The 23,554-nt window shown below is 45.7% G+C and overlaps 1 protein-coding gene across 10 annotated transcripts in view; it reads left to right on the top strand.

The window, feature by feature from the left end:
• SULF2 (sulfatase 2) overlaps window positions 1–23,554 on the top strand; it is a 96,857-nt gene that overhangs the window by 22,346 nt on the left and 50,957 nt on the right. For 4 of the 10 annotated variants that reach the window (XM_065031731.1, XM_065031733.1, XM_065031732.1 and 1 more), the window contains exon 3: window positions 23,049–23,215. The gene's annotated coding sequence lies outside the window, so the exon portion shown is untranslated. Of the gene's footprint in view, window positions 1–4,056; window positions 4,231–18,275; window positions 18,489–18,513; window positions 18,874–23,048; window positions 23,216–23,554 lie in introns of those variants that run through there. The other 6 variants (XM_065031728.1, XM_065031729.1, XM_065031735.1 and 3 more) reach the window with 4 other exon arrangements.

The following is a 23,554-nucleotide window of genomic DNA, read 5'->3' as shown; positions in this document are numbered from 1 at the left end:
GGTGGTTGATCTTTACAGAAAGTGCTCGTTTTCTGAGAAAACTTGACAAAAGAAAGCATTATTGTAAATCAGTGTAGTTGTATTAAGCTTAATAGATGTATTGACTTCTGACAATTGATGGTCTGGTGTGGACAGGAGGGGTTTAAAATTCTGAATGTAGTTCATTGGTACTGTGGCTTCTCAGTCAAGCAGCAATAAACACACTCTGGGCTCTGTGAAACTATCAGGTTGGTGGTTCCAGTGTTCGAAGTCACTAAGATAATCTGTTAAGATACAGTTTTTTGAATCATTTCACATTTGCATTACACTGAAGAGAGTCTGTCCTGTGCCTGGCATTCTACATGGAATACTGCATCTTTTTCATGTGCTTTGAGACAATTATCAGTTTGAGTTGTGCTCCGGATTTGAAACCGATGCTGTGGGAGTCTGGTAGCACACCAGCACAGCGTGATGGAAATACGGTCGGTCTGTCTCCTCCCTGGCATCTTCACCATTTACACGGATGTTTCTGCCAGTGTACCTCCCCCGGTCTTGCTGTTAGACCTCCAGCTCATGGAAGGACGTTACAGGAATGACCATTGTGGGTAAGATGCTGCAGTGCATTGGTGCTGAATGCTGGTCTTCACAAGAAATTCAGATGACATAATAGTGAGATTAGTACTATAGGTGAGCTCGGGCCCAGGCTGGAATCTTCAAAGCATATCTTATTTAAAGATCAGTTCATTTACCTTTTATTGAAGCGGGGAATCAAACATCTGTGCTGCTTTTTTGCTAATTACCTCCGTTTCTGTTTAGACAAGCTGTTCGTATTCCCTCTCTCTTGCATTTGGAGAGATCTCTTTTCTGTCTGCCATTCCCTTCTCTTGCTTTCTGAATGCTCTAGAATTCAGTTGGCTGCGTTTCATCGTTCTGCTCTTTGCTCTCTCTTGGTCACGCTCTTTGCAATGACAGTTTTAAGCACGGGCCTGCCGCTTTCCCGTGGTGCTGAGGCAGAAGATGGTGCAGGGTAACGCACGTGGGCAGGCAGAGGAGGGAACCGGTGGGTGGCGGTGGCCGTCCTGGGGATGTGCCGTTTCCAGCCCGCACATCGGGCCACTCGTTTTCTCGTGTCTGCGATGGGGAGCCCTCACAAGGGAGCAGCGCGAGCTGTCCCGTTAAGTGACCAGCGGCACGGCTCTGTGCTTTTCTGTGCCTTCTCTCCCATGAACCCAAAGAGCTGGTGTGGTTTTGTTTGTTCTGAAATATCTCGCTTCATAGTAGCATAAATCTGCCAATCATTAATATAAAGGAATTTGGACTTTCTTGATTATGAGGTTGGTTTTTATTCCTCCATTGCTGCCTTTATATGTTTTTACCTCTTGTACGGAGGACTTTTGGCATTGAAAATTTTGTGTTGTGCTTCTGTTTGGAGCATGACTGAGAAACTGCTTAAATTATTGATTAATTTGGATTTAAGGTTGGTTCCAAGATTCTATAATTTTGGTTTAACTGAATGTGTGGTGTTAGCAATGCATGCTTATAACTCTGTTGCAGAGTGTCTTATGTCATTTTATAAAGAACAAATCTCTTAGCTAATGTTCAGTATCAACAGTTGTGGAGTGTGCTGGTGGTTGCGTTTGTGCTCATGTTTTTTCTTTGGTTAATATTTTTTAACTCATAAATACGCAGCAATGCTTTCTGTGCTGTACACAGAAAAAACACCCACAGAGCCACCCAAACGAGAAGTTCTCCGCTGTGTGGAATGGAATAAAGATGAGCAAACTTCACCTTTCAAAACTTTCAGTTTTCACAGTGATTATTTTGCACAGCTTGAGTTACGTTGTAGACCATGGAGATAATTGCACAGCCTTTGAGCCTGATTCTGCTTGAGTCTGTGGATAATGAGAAACACTGCAAAAGTGCTCTAATTAAAGTAAAATTCTTTACAGCGCCAGCAGCAGCCAGTTTTAGTGGCTGCAGACTTCTGCATAGCTGTTCTGATCTCAGGGATTTGGAGCAGGTAGGATTTAGCTTTGCTGCAATTCAGGCTTCTGGCAGTAATGTGGAGGCTCCGCTCAATCCTTCAGAAATTAGAGAACTAGAACAATAGTCTAATGCTACCTCAGAGGAGTTATTAGCGGATTTCTGAGAATGTCTGTGTAGCGGTGTAAGCCTCGCCCTGTTGAGGAAGTGCAGAACCTCTATCTTTGCTAATTTTAGGCTGTTTTTTCCCTTTCAAAGCGTCTGAGGGTCTCCATACAGCACGGTCTGTGAAGCTGTAGTTAGTTGTCAGAGCCCTGCTGGTGACGTCCGCTCTGTTCCAGACGTAAAAGTGAGCCGTTTGTTATCGTAATGTCATGACTTGTTTCCTTGAACGGTAATTGATGTCAATTGTAGATGATGTCTATGAACTTGAAATGGTGTTGTTTATCTGCTAGGGACCTTGAGAGTGTGATCGTCTAACTCAGCCGCGGCGCTATAGATTCCCTCTGTAGTGCCAGTATTGTCTAGGGACATAAATTACAGCAATTAAAATTAGCTAGACGAGGGCAAATGATGCATTATTAATTGGCACAGTCATTAAAGGGCTGCAGAGAACCTAAAAGAGATACAATGTCAATACTCCAGCACTGACAGTGACAGCCCGTGTGTGGAGACCAGTGACTGTGTTCAGAGCTCAGGTCATGGAGACATGGGAACGATGTGGAATTTTATGACCGCGGGTTAAGATTGCTGCGGCGCACTAACCGTGTGTAGAAATGGGAATTTTTTGAGTCTGATAGCATTCAGATGACTATTCTGAAGACTCGAATAGTGAAATTAATTTCTACCTAAAGATTGTATAGCATTTTATTTCAAAGAAGCTGGAAACAACAGAGAATTTTAAGGAAATCCTGTCACTAATCTGGAGAATTTATGCAGCAAATGAACATTTTTCAGCATTAAATATCATAATCTGAGCTCATATAAAGAAGGGTAAATCTTGGTACCCTGAAGAATGAAGGTTTAATTAAGAGTCTCTTTATACTGCAGAAACAAAGTCCTGCCTGTGCCATGCTGGGATCTGAATAAGAGGCTCATGGTAATGCAGCTGTATATCAGCTACTTAATTATTCATAAGCCTTCTTGTCAGTGACTTTCAGTGATTTACCTCTCTCAGCTAATTTGCCATATTGGAAATACTGCTTGTTTTATAAAATTGTTCATTTATATTGCTATAAATGAGAAATGAATGGTGAAAAGGAGGTGTCTTTCATGACAGAGAGGTTTTAATAATTGATTTGCACAGCAAAATAAACTTTAAATACTGAAGGTGTTAGGACAGCAACGTTTGTTTTGACAACTAATAGAACAGTGTATGTCTACAGGGCAGAGTTTAAACTCTAAAGCAAGCATCTCAGGTTTTTTCTCATCTAAGGGATCCCAGCGAAGTTTTAGCTTTTCAAAACTTACTGGTGCTTTGCTATTCTGCTTGCTAAAAATGCAGATGAATTCATCTCGCTGCGTACCCCAGAGTTCAAACGCCGAATGTGACTAGGCGTGCTGCGCAGCCGCCGCGTCGGACGGCCTCTGTCGAGGCAGAGCCCAGTCGTGTCCGAGTTCAGTACTGCGCCTTTAGGAACTCCGCCCTTGCCAAAATGAGCTTTCTGTTTCCTTTTTCCAAACCGCACGCCAGTCTGCACCAGCGTGCGACCGAACTCAAGGGGGGTGTGTGCATAGCCACGGGAAAAGCAGCACAAACCTGCGCTGCGTCTTCTCGAAGAGCAGCCGCCCGCACAGCAGTCGCTCCGTTAGTGGCTGTATTAGACATGTACCTGTTCGCTTAAATAAATGTTCTTGACTGGTTAATATTCCTGTGGGCACTGAGAACCAGATATGCCGTGACTCTGGCTACTTAGTCTTGGAGCTGTGGTTAAAACCTCACCTGTAAAACGGCCTTTTCCTGCTATCTCTGCGGCTCTCTCTGTGTTCAGAGTAGTAGGAGAGTTCCCTTCTTCCAAATATAATGATTTAGCACTATATCACAATGAAATGTGTCTGCTTTGTTATGTTCAATACTTATTATTTTTGCTTTAGGTACTTGTGTGTTACATCCTCGAAAGGCTGCCCCGGTGTGAAACGGCGTGCTCAGCCGTCGGCGCGGGTGCGGAGGGGTGCAGCGTGCTGCATCACCGGCGCTGTTCTCTCTGCGTGTTTCTGTGATTCAGTGCACGATGCCAACCAGGAACTGTGGAATTCAAGGTCTTTGAGGTCTGAGTAACTAACAAGCTTCCATTATTCTATTCCTGGTTTCCATTAATTTTGCTGCTGCTCTTTTCAGACTTTGAGGCTGTGTGGGGAGCCCATTGCTGGGAGCTATAACCGGGGCAATCAGTAGAATTGAACCAGAATGGTGAATATTGGTTTTAAGTCATGCAGACAAATCGGTTTTGCTCTTGTGTCCAAACCGTGTTTGGTGTTGCATGGAAGAGGTGAAGGCGGTAAGCAGCAGGGTGACACAGAATCAAGTTGGATGGCTCTGGAGGGTGTCAGCACAGCACCTCCAGAGGCCCCGGGAGCACCGCGTGTGTTCGGCCCTGCGCAGAGAGACGATACAGGACAGCCGTGTCACAAGTGGTCACAACAGGTTATTTGCCATAGGGCAGCAAGCAACAGACCACAAGTCTGCAGTTTTGTTTGCTTAAAGAAGCATATTGCTGTTCCTGTATGTGAGTTTACCACCTTCCCTTTGGTGGGCAGTGGTGAGCCAATTTGGGAAAATCCAGGTGTTGTCTGGGTGTTTGGATGGGTATGGGAGCTTGTAAATCTTGTTTGTGTTCAAGGATTACTGACAGTGTAATTTCCTGTTCCTGTGTTATCAAGATACGTGGTAATGCAGCAGATTGTGAGAAGCTGGCAGAGCAGAGAACTTGCAGGTGTAATTGGGCAAGGCTTTGAAAATTGGCCAGTAATTTGTGTATATGGTGCAGTGTTGAAATACTCCATTTGCAGTTGCTTCCAAAGGTCCCACTCTGCTGGAGAGTCTCTTCTGCCAGACACAGGAAAGCTGGCCAGGCCAGGTGCCCCACGCTGTTTGCACGTATGCAGGCTTGTGTGCTGTGTTTAAAGATTCATCGTTATTGATTTTCCTTTCTTGAGCTTGTGTCATTTATCACGTTTTAAAAGATCAACTTCACTTTCATAAATAGTTCATCTGTGATCTCCGTTCAATTAACCAAGCCTGGGAACAGGCATTCCCCTGCAACAGCACCATCTTTCAGAGCAGAGCTACTTCTCACGGGTTCTTTGAGCCAGACTGAAGTCATGCTGTGGATGATACACCTGGTGTGTTCCCAGTTCACACGGCAAGATAAGTTATGCTGGAAAGTTTGCAGAGACCTTTGCCAAAATAGTACTTTAATCGCCAGCTGCCGATAGTGGTCACTGGCGTGTGGTCTGACCTGCTCCCCTCTGTCTCTATTGTTGCAATGTTTAGCTTCAAGGTAGTATCTTGTATAGGCCATGCAGGGCCAAGAATTCACCTGTTAAATAGTAGTGCCCTCTCTTTTTCAGATGGCAACAGAGAGAATCTGAAAGACACTGGCCTAACTTTCAGAAGTGCTCAGCATTTACAGTTCCAATGACCTTTCACTGGAGCGCTCAGCACTTCTGACATTCAGTCCATTAATAACCCAAACCAAGAGAAGGAGGCTGGTGCTGGTAGAAAATTAGTTCTGAGCTGTGCTTCCAAACAAAGACATTTTAACAAAAAGTTCCTTAATTATTAACGCAACTATTCAACTTCTGAAATATTTAAGTCACAGTATGATATGCTGAGCTTAGTGGAATTGGGGTGACATAAGTAAGGACAGGATGATGAGATCAAGGGCCACCAAAAAAAGGAAAGATGCTGAGGATCCCAGGGAAGAGGAACAGGAACTTCAGCTCTTTGATTGGTACGTCCACAGTCCTCTGGGTTTCGGTTCCTCCTTTCTGAAAAGAGAACATACACGTAAGTGTATTATACAAGAAGCTGAACAATTTTATAATGGTGGCTATCTTGTGCATTTTTTACCTCTTTTATAGAACATGAAACCAGCATTACCATGCTGTTCATTATGGAGATATCTGTACTTACCTCTGTTGGGTTTTGCATAATTTGCTAGATATCGTAGCAGAAGTTGAGGGTTTATCTACAATTGTTTTAAGGTAGGCGTGGAGTTCTTTTGACTTTCTTAAAAAAATCTCCGTTTTCTGGGAAGCAGGAAATAAGTCGGCTCTCGGAATCCTACCCGTGTTGTTCCTGTTGGGCGCTTGCTGCTGGGGGCTGAAGTGGCTCTGAAGAAAACGGGTTATGAGCAACCGAGAATATACTTAAGCCAAATTACATTATCTAACGCTTCTATAACAGAACGTGGCTTAGCAGTTTTCTTTTTTGTGGGAATTTGAAGTTGTAAACCTTCCTGCTTAATCTTGGTCTCCTCTTTCCCAGGATGGTGTTTTGCTGGGCAGAGGAGCACTGTGCTCTGTGGTTCCTGGTGGTATCCACTTTGATTTTCAGTTGATAATAATTTGCTTTCTTTGACTGCTCGTTTCATTTCGCCGCACCAGCGCGTTGTTAGCTGCTGTTTCCCAGGCTCTGCCGCCCCCCTGTCCTGCTCACTTTTGATGAAGCGGCCGCAAAGCCCTTTACCCAGCTGCTAAAGGGGAAAAGTCAAAAATCAATAGTGTGCCAATCCTCCCCAAGCGCAGCAGCAGTCAGAGGTAAATGAATGATTAAACATGATGAATAACAGTGTAATGGAAGACATGAAGTAGGGAAAAGTGCTCACTTTAGCCGAAACTCAGAGATTTATTGCTGAGTACTACAAATAATGGCATCATCAATCTTCCAAGGACTAAAAAAGGCACCACCGCAGACGGTTTAAAATGCAGTGAAGGAAACCTGACCTCCGCACTGCTGCCTGCCGTGTCCAGGTACTCTGCAGTGTGGAACATGTGCTGCGTGAGGAGATCGGTGTGTAACCTTCACAGTGAACGAGGGATGATGCTTGTGCGGTTTGGAGTTGTCAAGACTGTTTGGCAGAGAAGAAAAAATCACAAATATCAGTGACTATGAATGTGTGTACGAGGATGCCAATAGTCAAACGTTGAACTGGAACCAAATGACTGGTATAGATCAGCCTTGTAAGATGGGACAAGATGGTAACTGTACTCAATAAAACAGGGAGAAAAAAGGAATATTACTTAAAGAGTGAAAAGAGAAACTTTCCAAGGATATGAGGGAAAGAAGAGAATTTAAAAGTTAGAGCTTCTGTGGGACAATGGGAACAATTTAGTGATAGATCCTCAACAATGCCTAATGTTTCTAAGCTAATTCTTTCCTTGGCTATTGATGAAGGAGAAGACTGGCCAGAGACACATGTTTTCCTTACCTTTGTTCACCAAAAAGGAGGAAAATATACAGAAATTACAGTCGGTATTACATAATTAGAAAAGAATCTTTTGGCTGTGTGTATCTGTAGCCTGTGGAGTTAGGAGCGGTCTGCGTCAGAGGAGAAAGCCTTCCAGGACAGCCGGTCCCGCAGGAAACAGTGCTATGGGTTTTGCTTGAAATCCCCTATTTTAAGAGTTTTAAACTGGCAGAGAGTGACGTCTGAGGTGTCTCCAGCCGTCCCTGCACCCGGGGCTGGTCGGTGCTGCTGGCGCTGTGTGCGGGCCAGCGGTGCAGAGCCCCCTGCCCGCACCCGGGGCTGGTCGGTGCTGCTGGCGCTGTGTGCGGGCCGGCGGTGCAGAGCCCCCTGCCCGCAGCCGGGACGCGGGTTGGTGCTGCAGGACGGGCAGGTCCCGGTGCTGGGCTGTGGCCGCAGCGATGCTGAACCCTCTGCTGGCCAGCTCAGGGCTTCCCAAGGCTCTTCGTTCAGTAGGAGAAACAGAACAGTGGTGAAGCTGCTGTGTTTGCTTTCCAGCTCTGAATAAACGAGGCGCTAGGACTTGTTATGTCTTTAGTACGAGAAGTCTTGGGTGACTTCAGCTATTTTGAATTCAAATCTCATAATTATCTCAGTTTTCAGTAGCAACTTCTCGCACATTCACCTTCTAGATACTTAAATTAATCCTGTGGCTTTTAATGGGGCACATCGTCGCTGTTCTGGGTTTCATTATCGCCACGACGTATCTTGTGTATGCTTCCTTCTTTCTTTCCTATTAAAAATCCTTTAACTTTGGGATCTCTTCGCTCCTCATGCTTCCCGTGACCTATTGGCTCTTCAAATAAATTCCTACTCTGATCTGTTACTCTTTTGCACTTTCCTCACCCTAAGTACTCGTATGGAATCCATTTGTCTTATACGTATGTATGTCTTCCATAAATACATGGCATCAACTGAGATCTCTTCCGAGGATTTGTGTCTCCTCTGTGGAACTTGACACGCCGTACGTTTAATTTCATCTGGTGGTTCTGATGTTGAATGTGCCCTCCCAGCGAGGTCGGGAGGCGGGTACGGGGCGGCCACCGTGGAGCCCCAGATCGCTTGCCCAGTGACATTTCTCAGCAGTTTGGAAGCAACCTCTTTTTATTACACATCCAGTTAATTTGCTGTGGGGTCTGGAATTGACCTTTAAGTCCCATTAAAATCAGCTATTTTAATTTTAATCCTTTTTCCTTGGAAGAACAAAACTAGTATCCTGAGGTGTTTCCCAGTTACTGTCAAGTAGTTAATCCAGCCTTTTTCTGTAACATTCTTGACTGAGCTATGGTCCGAGAAACAAAGAGCAGCTTTCTGGAGGAGTTGGCGAAAGCTCCGTCAGACGCTGTATTTGCCAGCAGAGGCAGGCAGACAGTGCAAAGGCTGTGAGCGATTTGCTTCCTACTCCTGCAGAGCACGGTGTTACCTGTGTGCCCGGGCACTTCATTTGTGTTTGATACAATCACTCAGGTTGCATCGTTAAACTCCTGGTTCTGTTTGAATGGGAACTGCCCTGTATTAGGTTTTACTATGTGCAATATGTTTCTTGTTGGCATTCACGCTATGCCCGATTCTCTCTTTCTTGTCTTTTCTGGCTTTTGCTTCATTTTGGAGCTGTTTGAGGGAAGAAGTGATCTAAACACATTAATTTACTTACTGTCCATATGGAAAGCTTAGATGTATTGGATCCATCTTAATTACTCCTGTCTTTCTGCCAGTTTGGAACACAGCCGGGAGAAATATGTTCTGGCAGACACATTCTTGGGTTGACCTTTTCTCAGCCAGTGAACCAGCACCAGCGAGACTTTTGATAGAAGATCATTTAAGAAAGATATTAAAACCAAATTTAGATTTTTTGATTTCAGAAAACAAACCATGCGTGTGGTGTTGTGGTGTAGCTCGTTGCTCTTTCCTCGAGGGTGTGGGATTTGAAGGTGGACCGGTGTTCTCGCTAGAGATGCCGGGACTGTGGCTCCTGCAGCGGCTCAGGCCATCGAATTTCTGCCTTCAGCAGTGGAGTGAATTGCCAGCTGGACTTCTCTCAACTACCTTGTCTTTTACCTCTCTTCATTTTAGGGAGTAGGGACTTCTTATATGAGCTTCTACCACTTTTCCTCTGAAGCGAAGAGTGACTAGAGCGCTCTTGCTCCTGCTCGTCGGCGCGTCCCCTGTGTCTCACTGCCCAGCATGAGGTGGGAAAGCGCGGAGCCGAGTCAGAGCTGTGAGCACTGTGAAAATACGGTTGGACACGTGGAATTCCTCAGGTCCTGAGCGCTGCAGCGCCACGTGAAGATCCTCACAGAAAGACTTCCCTCAAGCAAAGATAAGTCTTGTGATGTTGGGCCCTGCAAAGACAGACCCGTCCTGCCGAGCTAGTGACCTGAAAATTGGACAGTGGATTCTGTCTCCCTCTCGTGAGGAAAGTCTGTGTGGCTTTTCTTTCCCAGCAGCTCCTTCAGTGTTCTGCATGAGGCTCTGCCATAGATCTCTCTTGTCACAAATGCTGACTGCTTGTGAAACCCGGTCTTGGGATCTGACAGAACATCTGGCTCGCACTCTGCACGTCCTCACGCTGAGGGCTTAGAGTCTGACCAGGCAAAAGGAATGTGTCTGTCTGTCCTCTCAATGGGCTTGCTCTGTATACAAGTATTGTATAAAGACTGCTTCGGGCAATCTGTGGCCAAATACAAGCCATATGAACTCTTCGTTCCCTGTGCAGCTGAATCATCAGGGGATTAGACATATAAATAGCAAAACAATTCTCATGTTTTAAAGCGGCTCTGGTTTCTTGGGGTGGGGTGAGTAGCGTGTTCCCGGTCTGGAGGGGCCCGGGCCCGTCCGCTGTGCCTCCTGAGGAGCTCCTCGGTATCTACAGCCTTCTCCTTAAGCATTAGAAAAGGAAAAAAGCTTCTTATTCAAATGCAATTTGAGGATCTCACAAGAGCTGAATGAAAACTTAGAGTTTTAAAAAAGCTTTTATAAAAATGTTTTACTTTCCAAGTTTGAAAAACAGGAAAAAGATGGCTTTTCTTTTCCCTGAGGTCACCTAGTGATTCTGTACAAACTCGTTTCTCACGTGGGCACTGACTGAGGGTCAGCAGTTCATGGTTGAGACATCGAGGAAGAGAGCAAGTCAGAGGACTTTAAGCTTCCAACTCTCTTCTCCTGCTCTGTGCTGCTGGTTCTTCTGTGATTTTAGCCCAAGACCACAGGCTGCCTTCTCTGTTACGAACAATTGGAGATCTGCGACTTAGAAACGTGGGCATTGCCGTCCCTTGGGCAAACACACGGTTCTTTTCAGGTGTTGTGAGCTGAATTGTTTAATAGTAGATAAGCTATATCAAACTTTGTGATTATCATTACCTGCGAAAGTTGAATTTGGTTCTTTCCGCATGCACATAAAGTACATCATGTCTTTTGTCTTCAGCAAAAGTTGCTTGATAGCAGTGTTTTCTCTCCTCGAGGCAAGTTCTTTGTCTGTACTGGGAGATGGTTTCTGTATCATGTTAGAACCCTTACGGCCTATTTGGAAGGACTGGCTTCATGAAATCGCTAAACAACGTGGTAACCATGCCAGTCATATCCTGTTCATCTCTCTCCTCTCAAAATGACTCACAGTCTCAAAATTGCTGCAGGCAGGATATTAAAATCACTCAGCAGTTTGCATACAGGACATCCTGGAAACTTCTTGCGAAGTATGAAACAAATTTCCTTCCTCCAAGTCTCCGACTGACGTTCTTGGAAAACGCTTGAGATGTGCAATGATTTCAAAAGCAAGTCGAGATTTGTGCTGGTGTTGTTTGTGTGAGGAGTTGCTGCTGGATCTGTTCTGGCATCATTCTGAACTGTCTGAACTCCCGTTTTATCTGAAAGGTGTTGCTATGCACAGGAGAACGTTCTAACCGAAAATTTGTTAGATAAGAGATTTCTCATTCTTTAAACATCGATCAGCTCAGCTGGCATAAAGCTTCTGGAACTTCTGATTGACAAAGGGTTGTATTAATGTACTTCTCTGTAGAGCAGAACGAGCATTTGATCAGTTGATGCTGTTCTGTCCTCCTAGACCACAACATTTTATTTACTCTATAACAATTTATCTCATCTTACTAGAGGAGTCTCATTATATAATGAACTGAAGTTGACTCATAAGGAGTACACGGAATGAGGCTCTTGTAGCAAAAGGTTTTACTACATCCCAGCTGGATGCATTTGCTGCATGTCAACTGCGTCGTCACGCCTCTTTGTCTCTCGGGAGCTGCTTTGGGAGCTGCTGGTGCTCAGATGCCATCTGAAGTGCTGAGCTCAGCTGCCCTAAGGACACCTTGGAACAGACCCCGTTTCAGAAATCCCCCATGGTGACAGCACTTTTCACCGACACGGCGCCCGTTCGTCACACAGTGGACGTTATCTCAACTCCACAGGCTGGAAGAGGGTGGCCGTGCATCTTCATCGTTGCTTATCTGTTAGTGTCGGTGTACAAATGCCAATGTTTTCTCCTCAATATGCAACAGGTTGAATCTGGAGCAGCAGACTGTTCCTAGCAATCTTAGTTATTCTCATGGTTATTCGCAAAGTTAGCTTGCCAGGTCCCTTATTTATTTTTAAAAAGGCTGTAGATGTTCTTAGTCTTTGAGCATTATTTAGTGAATTCTCAATTCATGTTAAGGTTTTTTTAATCTTCTGAAGCCTTAAATAATTAAGAAAAATCATTTTAACATGCACCTATTGACTTTCTAGCTACTACCAGATAACTTCAAATAAATAAATCATGAAAACAGCCTGATAGTTCACAGCCAGAAGTGCGCGTTGGTGGGGGATGGAGGAGCACGTCAGAACAAACACTGGTCTGTGACCTCGTGTGCATTTAAAAATACACAAGCCCGAAGTCTGCTGGTGGTAGGAAATGCTCGAATGACGTTCTTGTACAGCCAGGAACCTTGGATGGAATATTGCACTTCACTAAAGATTTTGGCCTTTTTAAAAATCCCTTCAACTGGAAATTATTAAGCCTGAAGTTTGTCTTGACCTATTTCTTTGCTAGTAAACAAAATTCAACCCATTACGATACTGAGCTGTAAATGCTGATTGGCACTTTACCATCATTCGCACTTTCTGGTTTTGCTTTAGCGCTTCCGTTGCTCCAAGTCTGTGATGGCTGGATAGGTGCCTCCAGGAGCTTTGTGCGGATACCGCTTTTTTCTTTTTTCAGAAAAACATATGAGCCCAATCTGCAAAAACAGATTTTAAGTTTGAAATCTCATTTGAACAAGTTGCTCTGTATCTGGAGTTTGCATAGCAGCTCTTCAGTGTACGGTGAGAACCTCCTCCAGCTCGGAGCATCCGGCCTTGTCTTGACAGAGTCCCTCAGTTCCGAGGAAACACGCAGGGTTGTTCTCATGTCAGACGCTCCCATTGGCAGGGGAGGTAGTTGGCTTCTGTTATCTTTCGGGACTGGCGTGTTTCTCAGGAATTCTTACTGTCATCGACGGTGAGAGTGACCCGTCGTACGGGTGACGTGGAGCTAACTGGAGCACCAGTAAGAGCACTGCCGGACATCGGGAGCGTTCAGCTGCAGCTCCAGGGCCTGCGGAAAGCTCCGTCAGTTTTCCAGCCCGTTTCCTGGGGGCGCCAACCACTGCTGAACAATCAGTTCACTCCATTGCAGGTTGTAGATGAGACTGGCCGTGGGTGGTACCTGACCTGTAACGTGCTGCTCACTGGGAACGCCGAAGCTTCGCAGTGATAAAAATACAGACTGTGCTTCTACTATAGTTAATAATCAAATTCTCTCTGAATTCGGCGTCAGACATAATTTTCAAGGAATGAATGAAATCAGGAAAAAAAAAAAGTATTCTAAGCAGCTGTGATATTTCAAAATAATAATAAAAATTAAGAAATTATGTTTAGATGGATCAATGGGGCTCAGTTTGTTCCTTGCTAAATATAACTGCAGCCAGCAATGTTCCTACAATGGCGATGAGGTAGGGTTGGTTTAATAAGCAGTAAATAGAGAGGATGCTGTTGTGAATCTAGAGAAAATTACATAGAGCTAAGTATTTTTCTCAACTGAAAAGAGAAATCATGATTACAAATAATAACTCAAAGTGACGGTATTGAACAGCAAAGGGGCTCAGCTGGATCTTGTAATATGCTGTAGACACGAAGAAAACACAGGTATCAGTGCCCTGAAATAGACATTTATGTGACAGAAATAAAATGAAAGGTTGAAACCAAGGTAATGAGGTAGAAGAGCAGGGTGCCAGCCAGATGACACGATTGGGACCTTTTATCTAATTGCCCATGACTCTGAACACAGACAGTGGCTGAGGATTGGTTTTAGTGCTTTAGGCAACTCTGTAATCAGCCCGAAACTTTCCAAAGGTGATCAGAAATCAGATCTGTTTATACAGGTGTATGAAAAGGCCAAACTCAAAGCTGAGAAGAAGAAACAGGGTTGCAGGGCACGTTCTGGACGTCGCTGGGTCAGGGGCTGTCAGTTAAACTGTGCGTTCAGGTGTTTGTCGTCCTGTTGCTCCACTGCTGGGTATTTCAACGCCCAGGTGTAAGAACAGGCGGCCTGAGCACCGCGCTAAAATGTGGTGAAGGTCTGCAAGGGAAAGTCAGGTCAGGATGGGAAAAAATCTGAATAAATTATTAAATCATTGCGTGCTGACGAGCAGCTGTTATAAAGGTAATTCACACATGGGGAAAAGGAGGGCTGCTTTTCTCACTGTCAATCTCTTTTCTTCTTTATTTGGGCGGTGTGACCGGCAGTGATGTGTTGCATTTGTGTCCTCTGTATAGATATTCAGGTGCATCTGGTGCCTTATTAATAATATTGATGCTCAGAGCACAGATATTAGTTTTGTGTGTGAACTTCAATATCATTCTAATAGTGTTTTCTTACGAATTCCTGTTTGGCTTTCCAGGAAAGGTTTGCTTTGCGTTTGCTGTCCACACAGCTAAGCTGTCACTTCATCAGAGCGCTGGGGTGGTACCTTTCTTACTGTTACAACTTCCCCACCATCTTCACTGCTTCCACTGTTGTGTTACGATGGGAATTAATTTGATTAGTCTTAAACTAGAATTATAGTGTCTTGACACATCGTACGCTTACAGTTGTAACTAAATTCATATATACTATGCTTAATCTTTAGTTTCACACTGAAGAGTATAGTGCATTTCTTTGCTTGGCATTTTCATCAACTGCGCAAGGTGAATTTTTCCCTTCTCCTTTGTTTGTCTTGGCTGTGTTGCCCGTTTCCATTTTCATAGCACCTTAAAGCATAGGAGCAATTTCCCCCATAATGTGATTGTGTGTTTACAGAAAGTGCATCTTGACTTTAAAAGATAAGAGTAGAGCGACTGCCCCCCTGAGCTGGAGTCTGCGGTACGGAACGCGTGCACTCCGAGGGGTCGAGTGGAGCCTGTTGTGCTGTTTATGTTTTCCTAGCAGGATTCTGATTCCTTGTTTGAAGCACTGTTTACACATTTTATGCAACTGAAATGCGGTTGTTTTAAGAACTGAAAAATTAAATTCTATACTGCCATAAGGGCACCGACCAGTGTTTTTAGTGTAACTCTGGACCAATTGCTGTAAGAAATTACACTGAGGAAAACAAGAGAGATCAGGCTCCCGTCCTATTCTTGGATTTATTTCTAGGCCTTGAAAGATGTTTCAGAGCATGTGCGTATACATCAAAAAATACAAAAGCAGAGAGGAGACATCAAACTGACTAATGGGTTGAGAGGTTTCCATGTGGTGAGTTACTATAAAGATTAGCAAGTCTGAGGAAGAGTTGGAAGGCGTGGACTGAAGTGTCTGTGAGTGCAAGCCAGCCCTTCCTTTCAGCGTTGTGTGACGTGAGAAGCGAGCGCTGTTGGAGCTCTGAAGCACACCAGAGTTTGCAATAGTGGAAGAGACATGCCTCGCTGCAGCATCTTGCCTGTCTTCTATTTTTGGGGCAGTTTTTTAATGACTTTGCAGTCTCTCTGGCTGTCTTGTTTCCCAGAAGTTGTTTCTCTGTATTGCTGACGTGCTGTGCTACTCTCATGCTGCACAGTGGGGGACATGTCCCCACAAGCGCTTGTAAACTCGAGGTGTGAGCCCTGGAGCTTCAGCTCCTGCCTCAGGACTGGTGAGGGGGCGGTGGTGTGGAGTCACAGCTGCCAAGGGGAGCGGAGCGGCTCCCCGTTCCCCGCACACCCACGCTGTGGTTGACAGTCCCACGCGCGTCGTTCAGTGTACGGTCCTGTGCCGCAGCACTTGGAAGTCAGGTGTGCAGGGAAAATGCAGATCAGTTGTTTTGAGGGTTGTGCGATGACATTTAAAGAAATGCCTGCATGTCTGTTTTCTACTAATTCAGTAGGTATATCCTGGGATTTGTTTAGACAAATCATTTAGATAACAGGCAGCATTTGTTATTTGAGGTACGGCACAATAACTCTGAGCTGTTAAATGGCATGCTGTGAGAAATATGTGAAATGTACTGGTGATACCTGGTGAGAAAGCTCTGGTGTGGGAGTGCAAGGGAACAATCTTACGTCTCTGTTTCCCTTTGAACTCCTCATCAGTTGGGACGATCCATATATACCAATTGTATCCGTTTCCAGATGGTGAATAAAGGAGTTCCTTCCCCATTGCACCAGTAGGCTTTCAGATCTTCTTGTTCTACTGGTAATTCCACGTGATTTTGCTGCCCTAGACTTCAAATAAACCACAGTGCTTTAGATATGTCTATATCCCTCGAAATTTTGGCAATAGGAAAACTAGCTGAAATCACTAAACTGCTTTAACTCTGGAATCTATTCATCAACTGTACATAATAGTTGTTATCTGTCCTGTTTTGTAACAGTGCCAGAACAAGTTCTTTTGAAATGCGTGAGATGGAAACCCCATTCTGTTCAAGAGGAAGCACCTTTCACTTTGCAGGGTTGTCTCAGACCAGGGGGTATATTATCCTCTTAATGCACTTGCGTAACTGCTGTTAACATTAATGGAAATTACATGCACTCACTGTGGGGCGAATATAGCCCTTTGTTGGAATGAGTGATCTATTGCGACAGATTTTCCAGTGATGTTACATCAAATCTAGATTGCTGCACTAATGCCGCTAATATTAGTTTTAGTATCTTTGTTGCTCGTAGTTTGTCTTAATGAAAACTCGCCATGTAACTTTGCATTAGGTCATGTGTTTGTTGTAATGGAAAATCCTATTTAGTGCTCTAGAAAAACGACATTGTAAACAGGGAGCTTGTCTATTTCCTTCTCCAATGTAAAGTGTCGATCACTGTATAGCGAACTGTATTTTGCTTGGGTCTGGCGGTGACTTTGCAGTCCCCGCAGTGTCTGGAGGTGGTGGGTGAGCTGCACACCGTGGGCTGCGGCCGGGACGCAGGAACGCTGCTCCGGTTCTGTCCCGGCCTCGTTGCTGCAGCTCTGCGGTGACTCAGCTGCCCTATCCGACACTAATTCATGTCCGAAATGTGAGCAATCAGGCTGCAGCTCACGGCTGTGCTGTAAAAGTTAATTGTCTGTAAATTGTTTGATTGTGAGATGAAAGTCACTAGCAAAAGGTCAAATGTTATCTCAGAAAGCAATATAACAATTTTATCAAAATGTTAGCAAGACGTAGCTCCTGTTGTACACATAGCTTCTGTGTGAGTGGAAGTCCCTGCTAGGGAGCGGTTTATTTATCCCAATACAGTTATGCTGTTGCAGCCCCTAGTGTGGACGCAGTTGTACTGACATGAAGTGTTTCACTTGTATTGTTTGTTCCAGTCCACACAGGAGCACACTTGGTACCTTGGTAGTGATATACCTGTATTTGGAGGAGTTGTGCCATTTGGGAGTTTTTAGGGTCAAATCTACATGTAGCCAACAATGCAAAACAGTTCAAGGTGTGGTTAGCCTTCTCCAGTAGTCTGAATGAGGTCACTGGAGGCAATGCTTGTTTTAAAGCAAAAGCCCAAATAAGTCCTAGATGAAACAGAAGGATTTGCATAGATATAGAAATCTATCTTGCACTGCTTTTCAAAATACTTACTTCTAGAACTCTGTAGCTCTTCCTGTGAGTCTCTTCTGCTCTGGCTTTTCTAACTTTAAACTACAGGCCATCATTTTCCTGTGGCATTTTGAGGAACCATCATATTCCCTTGCTAGTTCTGCAGCTGTATAAGTGTGTGTTCTGACTCGGGGAGGGAAATAATAGCATCTTCTTCTAATCTGTTTCTTACTCCTCCTCTTCCATTGATTGTTGTTCTTGCACAGGAAAATGTGGTTGAAAATGGACAGGATATCCATTTTCACTGTAGCATCACCTTATGATAGAAATAGTGGCATAAAGTAATTTTTATTCTCTGATTTGTTTTCTAATGCATATTTTAAAGGTACAGATTGAAAATAAAAAGCAAGTTATTATTATTATTATTATTATTATTATTAAAATTAATGTATCAGTATCTTTCAAAGATATATATTTAAGAGGTCCTTAAAGAATACACTGAAGATATTGCATATTTGGATATCTATCCAAACACTAAGTTCCAGAAGTAGAAAGTAACTTGCTCCAATTAGTGCAGACAGCCCTGCCTGTCAATACCGTCCCTACCTCCAAGAGCTTCGTGAAGCGTTTCTTAGTTACCAGTGACTATGGGGTCCTTCAGTTTCTCCTGCACAAAGGGAAGGGGGGTCTCGTGTTCCCAGAGCCCTCTCCCCCAGAGGTGTGTGGGTGCAGGTCTGGCAGACCCCGGCCCCTTTGGAATCCCCAAGGTCCGCAGCGCGGGGCCTGGCTGAGCCCGGCAGCCGCCAGCCATCGGAGACAAGAAGAGCGTAAAATAGGAAGGGCAATTAATTCAGTCTCCCCACCCCTCGCCGGACCGTTCCCTTTGCTCATAACGGCTCTGTGGAGCCAGCGGCCGCGCAGCGCCGGTCCTTCCCCGCCGGGCTGCTGTGCCCGCGGGGCTGCCGCTGGACTTTGAACCCGCCGGGGGCTGGTGGAACAGGTTTCCTCTGTGCGCGCCGCCGGGCATTGCGTCAATCCTGGGAGGAGGATCTTCGAGGTAAATGAACTTTTTAAACGGCAAAAGGAGGAGAAGGGAGAGGAGGAAGAAGAGGGGGGGCAGCACCCGCCCGAGCGCTTCCTCTGAACGCTTGGTGGAAACGGGCTTCGGCCGCTGCCCGGCGCCACGGCCGCAGGATGCGGTTCTCCGCCCCGCCGGGCTCCGCGCTCCGCGGGCGGGCAGCGGGAGCAGCGGCCGTGGCGCGGCGCGGCTGAGCGCTGGCTCCGCGGTGAGTGTGCGGCGCTGCCCGCTCAGGGAGCGCTGAAGGGGCGGCTGGAGCCCGCCCTGCTCCCGGAGGCCGAGCCGGGCTGCACAGCGCGGAGCCCGGGCGGAGGGTCGAATGCAGCCGGCACCGAGCGGCTCTGCCCGCGCTCCTGCGGCATAGGTGACGGGCGGGGCGGGAAGCTGAGTGAGGCGTTACGAGAATGGGGGCTTGGGGCTGGGAGGCTGGGAGCCGCCGGGTACCGGAGCGGCAGAGGCCGCGGAGAGGCGGGGCGGTGCGGTGCTGCCGTCGGGATGGCTGCGGCCCCTGGCCGGCCCCGCCGGCTGCGGTGGGAGTCCCCCGGCGCGCCGCGGCCCTTCGGCCCCCCGGCCTTGGGGCTGTGCGTGCCCCGGCACGGCACGGCCGGCGCTCGGTGCCAGCCCGGGAGCCCTTAGCCCTGGCGGGGCCGCACCGTGTCGCGCTCTCTTGCGCGGTGAGGAGCGGGTGCGGGAGGGGCCGTGCGCGGGAGTTGCGCCCCCCGCGGGTGTTTCTCCGCGGGTGTTTCCCCGCGGGTGCCGAGCGGCAGCGGCGCCGGGCTGTGCTGTGCGGAACGGAGTTTGCACAGGCAGCTGATGCCCTGGCACTTGGCTTCTCATTCAGCAAATTACCGTGCGCATCCGGGTAATAAGTGCATCTGAATGTCTGTATGTGTTTGCATATATATATATATATATATATACACACACACATATATGTGCATGGCATGATTTTTTTTTTTGTATGCGGCTACAGAAAATTCTGTTTACTTGCTAGAGTGTGTTTGTGCAATGGTGAACTGCTCTTGCCTACTTTTTCTATTTCAAAGCACTTGCATTCATTCTCTTCTGGTGTTTTCAGAAGCAAAAGTCTGTGGGTATTACTGTACTTAATACAAATTAATATAATCATCTTAAAGACTGTGTACCTTTATTGTTTATAAATATGTGAAGATAAATATAACCATGAAATAATTCTCTTTCAAGTTATTGGGTTATCATTGCAGAGAAGCCTGTGTATTATTGTGGATTTGAGGGATCCAAATAGCAATTTAACCTGTCAGAGGAGTAACTAATTTTGTTTGTATTACTGGGTAGCTCTAATAATAACATGCAAGCAGTGAATAGAAAGAATAGTGTGGGTTCATGGAGAGTGTATTATGCTGTTTAAAACACTTAAAAAAATATTAAGTTATAGGCAAAATGGTTATTTATAATTGAATTTTATTTAGAATAAAGTTTCAGAATAGGAAGAGATTCTGTCAGGCAAGTAGGCTTCCCTGTGATAAATATTGAGGTTGGTATAGAGTTCACCAGCATAAGGAGAGCGAGCTGGAAGAATGCATCTGAATAGTAATTCAGTGCTCTGCTGAGACTGCAAGCTCAGTTCCTGACCACAACCAACCAAACAACAACAAACCACAACCAACCAACCAAACAAAACCAACAAGCAGTCAAACCCGAAACAGCTTCAGCCATGTCTTGTGTAGGTAATTAGCACCACGGCCATCTTCAAGAGGCACATTTAGCACTGTGGGCTTGGTTTTGTACTTTCTTTTAAATCTTTGACTGCCTGGAGAGACAAAATCAGAAAGTATAGCACTATAAGGAAACACAGCGTGTTGCTAGATTGCAGCAGTAATGTTGATACCAGCTTTCCCCTGAAAACCTTGTTTGATTGTAAACAAGATTTTTCCCAGTTCACATTTAAAAATGTGTTTCTCTTAAAAGCAAAAGATAATGGTTTCAGATGATGGTGGGTAGCTTTACTGGAAAAGGCTTTATTATAACCAAACCCGGATGAATAGGAGTGACCCAAGAGTTAACAGAACAGCAGCACCGCTGAATCCATTTAGCTGGCAAAGTGGTTTTAATTGGGTTGGTTGCTAGGGAATGGATCCAGCACCGTGTGTCTGGGTGACTGTAAGCACTGGGCAAATGGCACACCTGAGTGCGCACAGTGCACCTGGCGCTGTCTCCGGGGTGCTCAGAGCAGGTGTGCGCTGCTGCGCGCTGGCCGCTTCCCCTCCGTGTGCGGCTCCTGCGTGGGGCGCGTGCTCCGCGGTGGCTGCGGGGCAGGCTGAGCTCGCTGGACCCATTGTCTGTGTTGTGGTTTGCAGTATGCTTATTTAAAAAACCCACCAACAGCTTATGTAAAATAACTAGGAACAGCTTTCTAGAAATAAGCTCAAACCAGGATTAGCTTACGTATTTGATAAAGAATAAACTTGTTACATGTTTGTACCTTTTCCATTATAGGAAGAGTCAGATACTACTCCTGATTATGTTGCAGTAACTTAACTATTTGAGTTCAGTGAATTTGCACTGGGCGGTGCGTGGGACAGCAGTGCCAGGACTGGATTAGCAAGGCCGGGAGCGCGGTGTGTACAGGCCGCTGTCAGCTGCTGGTTGTGCACACAGACTGTGCATCTGTGCCAAGCAATACCGATCGATAGCACGTTAAAAGTACCATCTGGAGTAGAACTGATGCTGGTCATCCCTGTGCATCCTGCTTGTGCTGCAGTAGAACTGACGTTAATTACTCAGGGCAATATTTAAAAGAAGTCTTTCCTTGGTGTAAATGCTACTTAGGAACAGAACTTGGCTCCATTCTGTTATAAATAGAATAAATGTACTGGAGTCTGGCTTTCCGTCTTCCACATTCGTAATGCGACTTAGTGTAATGTTCTGTGTTGCCACACAGGAGAATTGAATTTGGCTCTATTCTCATTCCCCATGCTAGCAGGAGTTAAGAACAAAAAGCAGCAGCTGTATCTAATTCGCGCTATGAAGGCAGTCAGAGATTTGTTAAACTCGGCCGTAAACCATAGACAATAAGGGGACCAGACTTTCTGCAAAGCAGCCTGCTAGGAGGTTTCATAGACTTAATAAAGCTCAGCTAGGTGCCCCCACCGAAGAGCGTTTCATAGATTTCTGATAGTACTTTTATAATGTAACACAGGAGTGACCAGGCTTATCAGGTTCGTGTGTGTGATCTGGGAGAAATCAGCGGCACGCCTCATTCTCACGGGAGCCACCGCAGATGAAGCGTCTTTAATGCTGGAGGATGGGCTGCAGAGGCACAGAGCAGCGGGCCATCTGTACCCTCCCGTCGAAGTGCGTTGTTGGAGGGGCTGCTGTGTTAGAAGTGGAGGCGGATGGGCACTCTGTGGAACTCTCCTGGCTTTATCTGAGTCGCAGATTAAACTTGCTGACAGAAATGGGGAGAGAACTGTTAATAGAGACTTCATGTCATGTTTCTTCCAGGAGGTTCACTGCAGACTAGGGGTTAAAAAAAATCAATCTATATTTGACCACTGGCAATCCATGCGAGAGACTCCTCTGCTGCTATTCTGAGAACTACTTAAAGCTGGCTTTTAGATTTTACTGTGTATATGCTGTTAGTTGTTGCATGCCTGTCTTTTATGAATACATACTTCAAGAAATAGGTTATTTTCTAAAATTGCTTTAATTTTCTTACCTACTTATTGGTATGAGTTTTGTACTTAATTACATACTTTGAGTTGTTTCCCAGCAGTGCTTACCCTGATAATAATAGGAACATAACACATCGTAATAGTTGAAAAGTCTTCATTGAGGAGGGGGTAGAGGAAGAGATAACAGGTTTGGAAGAAGATGCCTGTTGTTCTTGACATGAAATTTTCTCTTCCACCCACAGTGTCCTCGCAGAGATAACAGATTCTTTTAACCACAAGCGTGGATAAAGTAGCTGTGGAATAGCGGTTTATATCTGTTCCCAAACGTGTTAAGTATTTTATAGATAGATAAGCAGCTCTCAGAGTTGGGGACAAGTTCTATTTTCAGATACAGTGGGGCGGGTGTGGGGCAACAGGCGGCGAGGAGCAGACGGGCCGGGGGGAGACGCCGGGGGGTCACTGCCCTGCGGTTCCAGAGGGGAGAGAACCGCAAGGAGCGCTGATACGTGTACGACACAGTGCATGTAGTTGTGAGCAAACGTAACAAGAGCGGACGGCCTGCCGCAGGCTCGGGCTGCAGGGAGAGGCAGTAATGCTGTCATTCTATTATTCTGAGAACAACTGGCTAGCAGAGAGCAGGAAAAAACCAACCCAAAACACATTAACTTTTAGACCTTCAGGAAGATGTGTGTGTGCAATGCAAACGTCTGTGTGGTCAGGTGTGGTTTTTTGTGTGTTTTGTTGTTGTTGGGTGGGTTTTGAGAGTTTGTTCTAGCAGAAGGACACATGGAGCCGTTTTTGAAGAGCAGGAGCCGTTTCTGTAGCCTCTCCCCCGAAACCCTGGTGATCTGCTCAACTAATGTTTGTTTCCTCCCTTTTGAAACAGATCCAGATCTGCCTCTCAAGCTGCTTTTGGCTGCTCTGGCGAACGTGCCGCGATCCTTCGCAGTCCCCCTGCTGCAGACGGAGCTCTGAGAGCAAGGCATGAGAAGTGCCAGGGCTCGCCGCTGTCCCTCCTGCCGTCGCCCAGCGGATCTCTGAGCAGCAGCAGAGGTATTAGAAAGCTGGACTTTGCTCTTTTCCCGCCCACTGGAACAGGTGCTGGGGTATTTAAAATCACTTTTCAGTTTCTATGAGAAGAGCTGATTTCACTGCCTGTGCAAGTCACTGGAGAGGCCAGTGAGGAAGAAGGATTTTTCATTTCCTTAAACCCTGTTACTGAACGTTTTTTGGAAAGCAGCCTTAATAAATATTGCATCATGCTATAGCTGCGTATCTGTTGGCTTATATGAAAATTCAATATGCATTTCTTAAATAAGCATAGAAGCCGAGTATAATTTTTCAGACCAGTGGTTTTGCTATTGCACGAGAACTTTCTCAATCAGAGTTTAT

Source organism: Columba livia, chromosome 16, assembly GCF_036013475.1.
Source record: "Columba livia isolate bColLiv1 breed racing homer chromosome 16, bColLiv1.pat.W.v2, whole genome shotgun sequence".
Classification (NCBI taxonomy): Eukaryota; Metazoa; Chordata; class Aves; order Columbiformes; family Columbidae; genus Columba; species Columba livia.
Note: the sequence above shows the minus strand (reverse complement) of the source record. Positions and strands in the feature narration are given on the sequence as shown.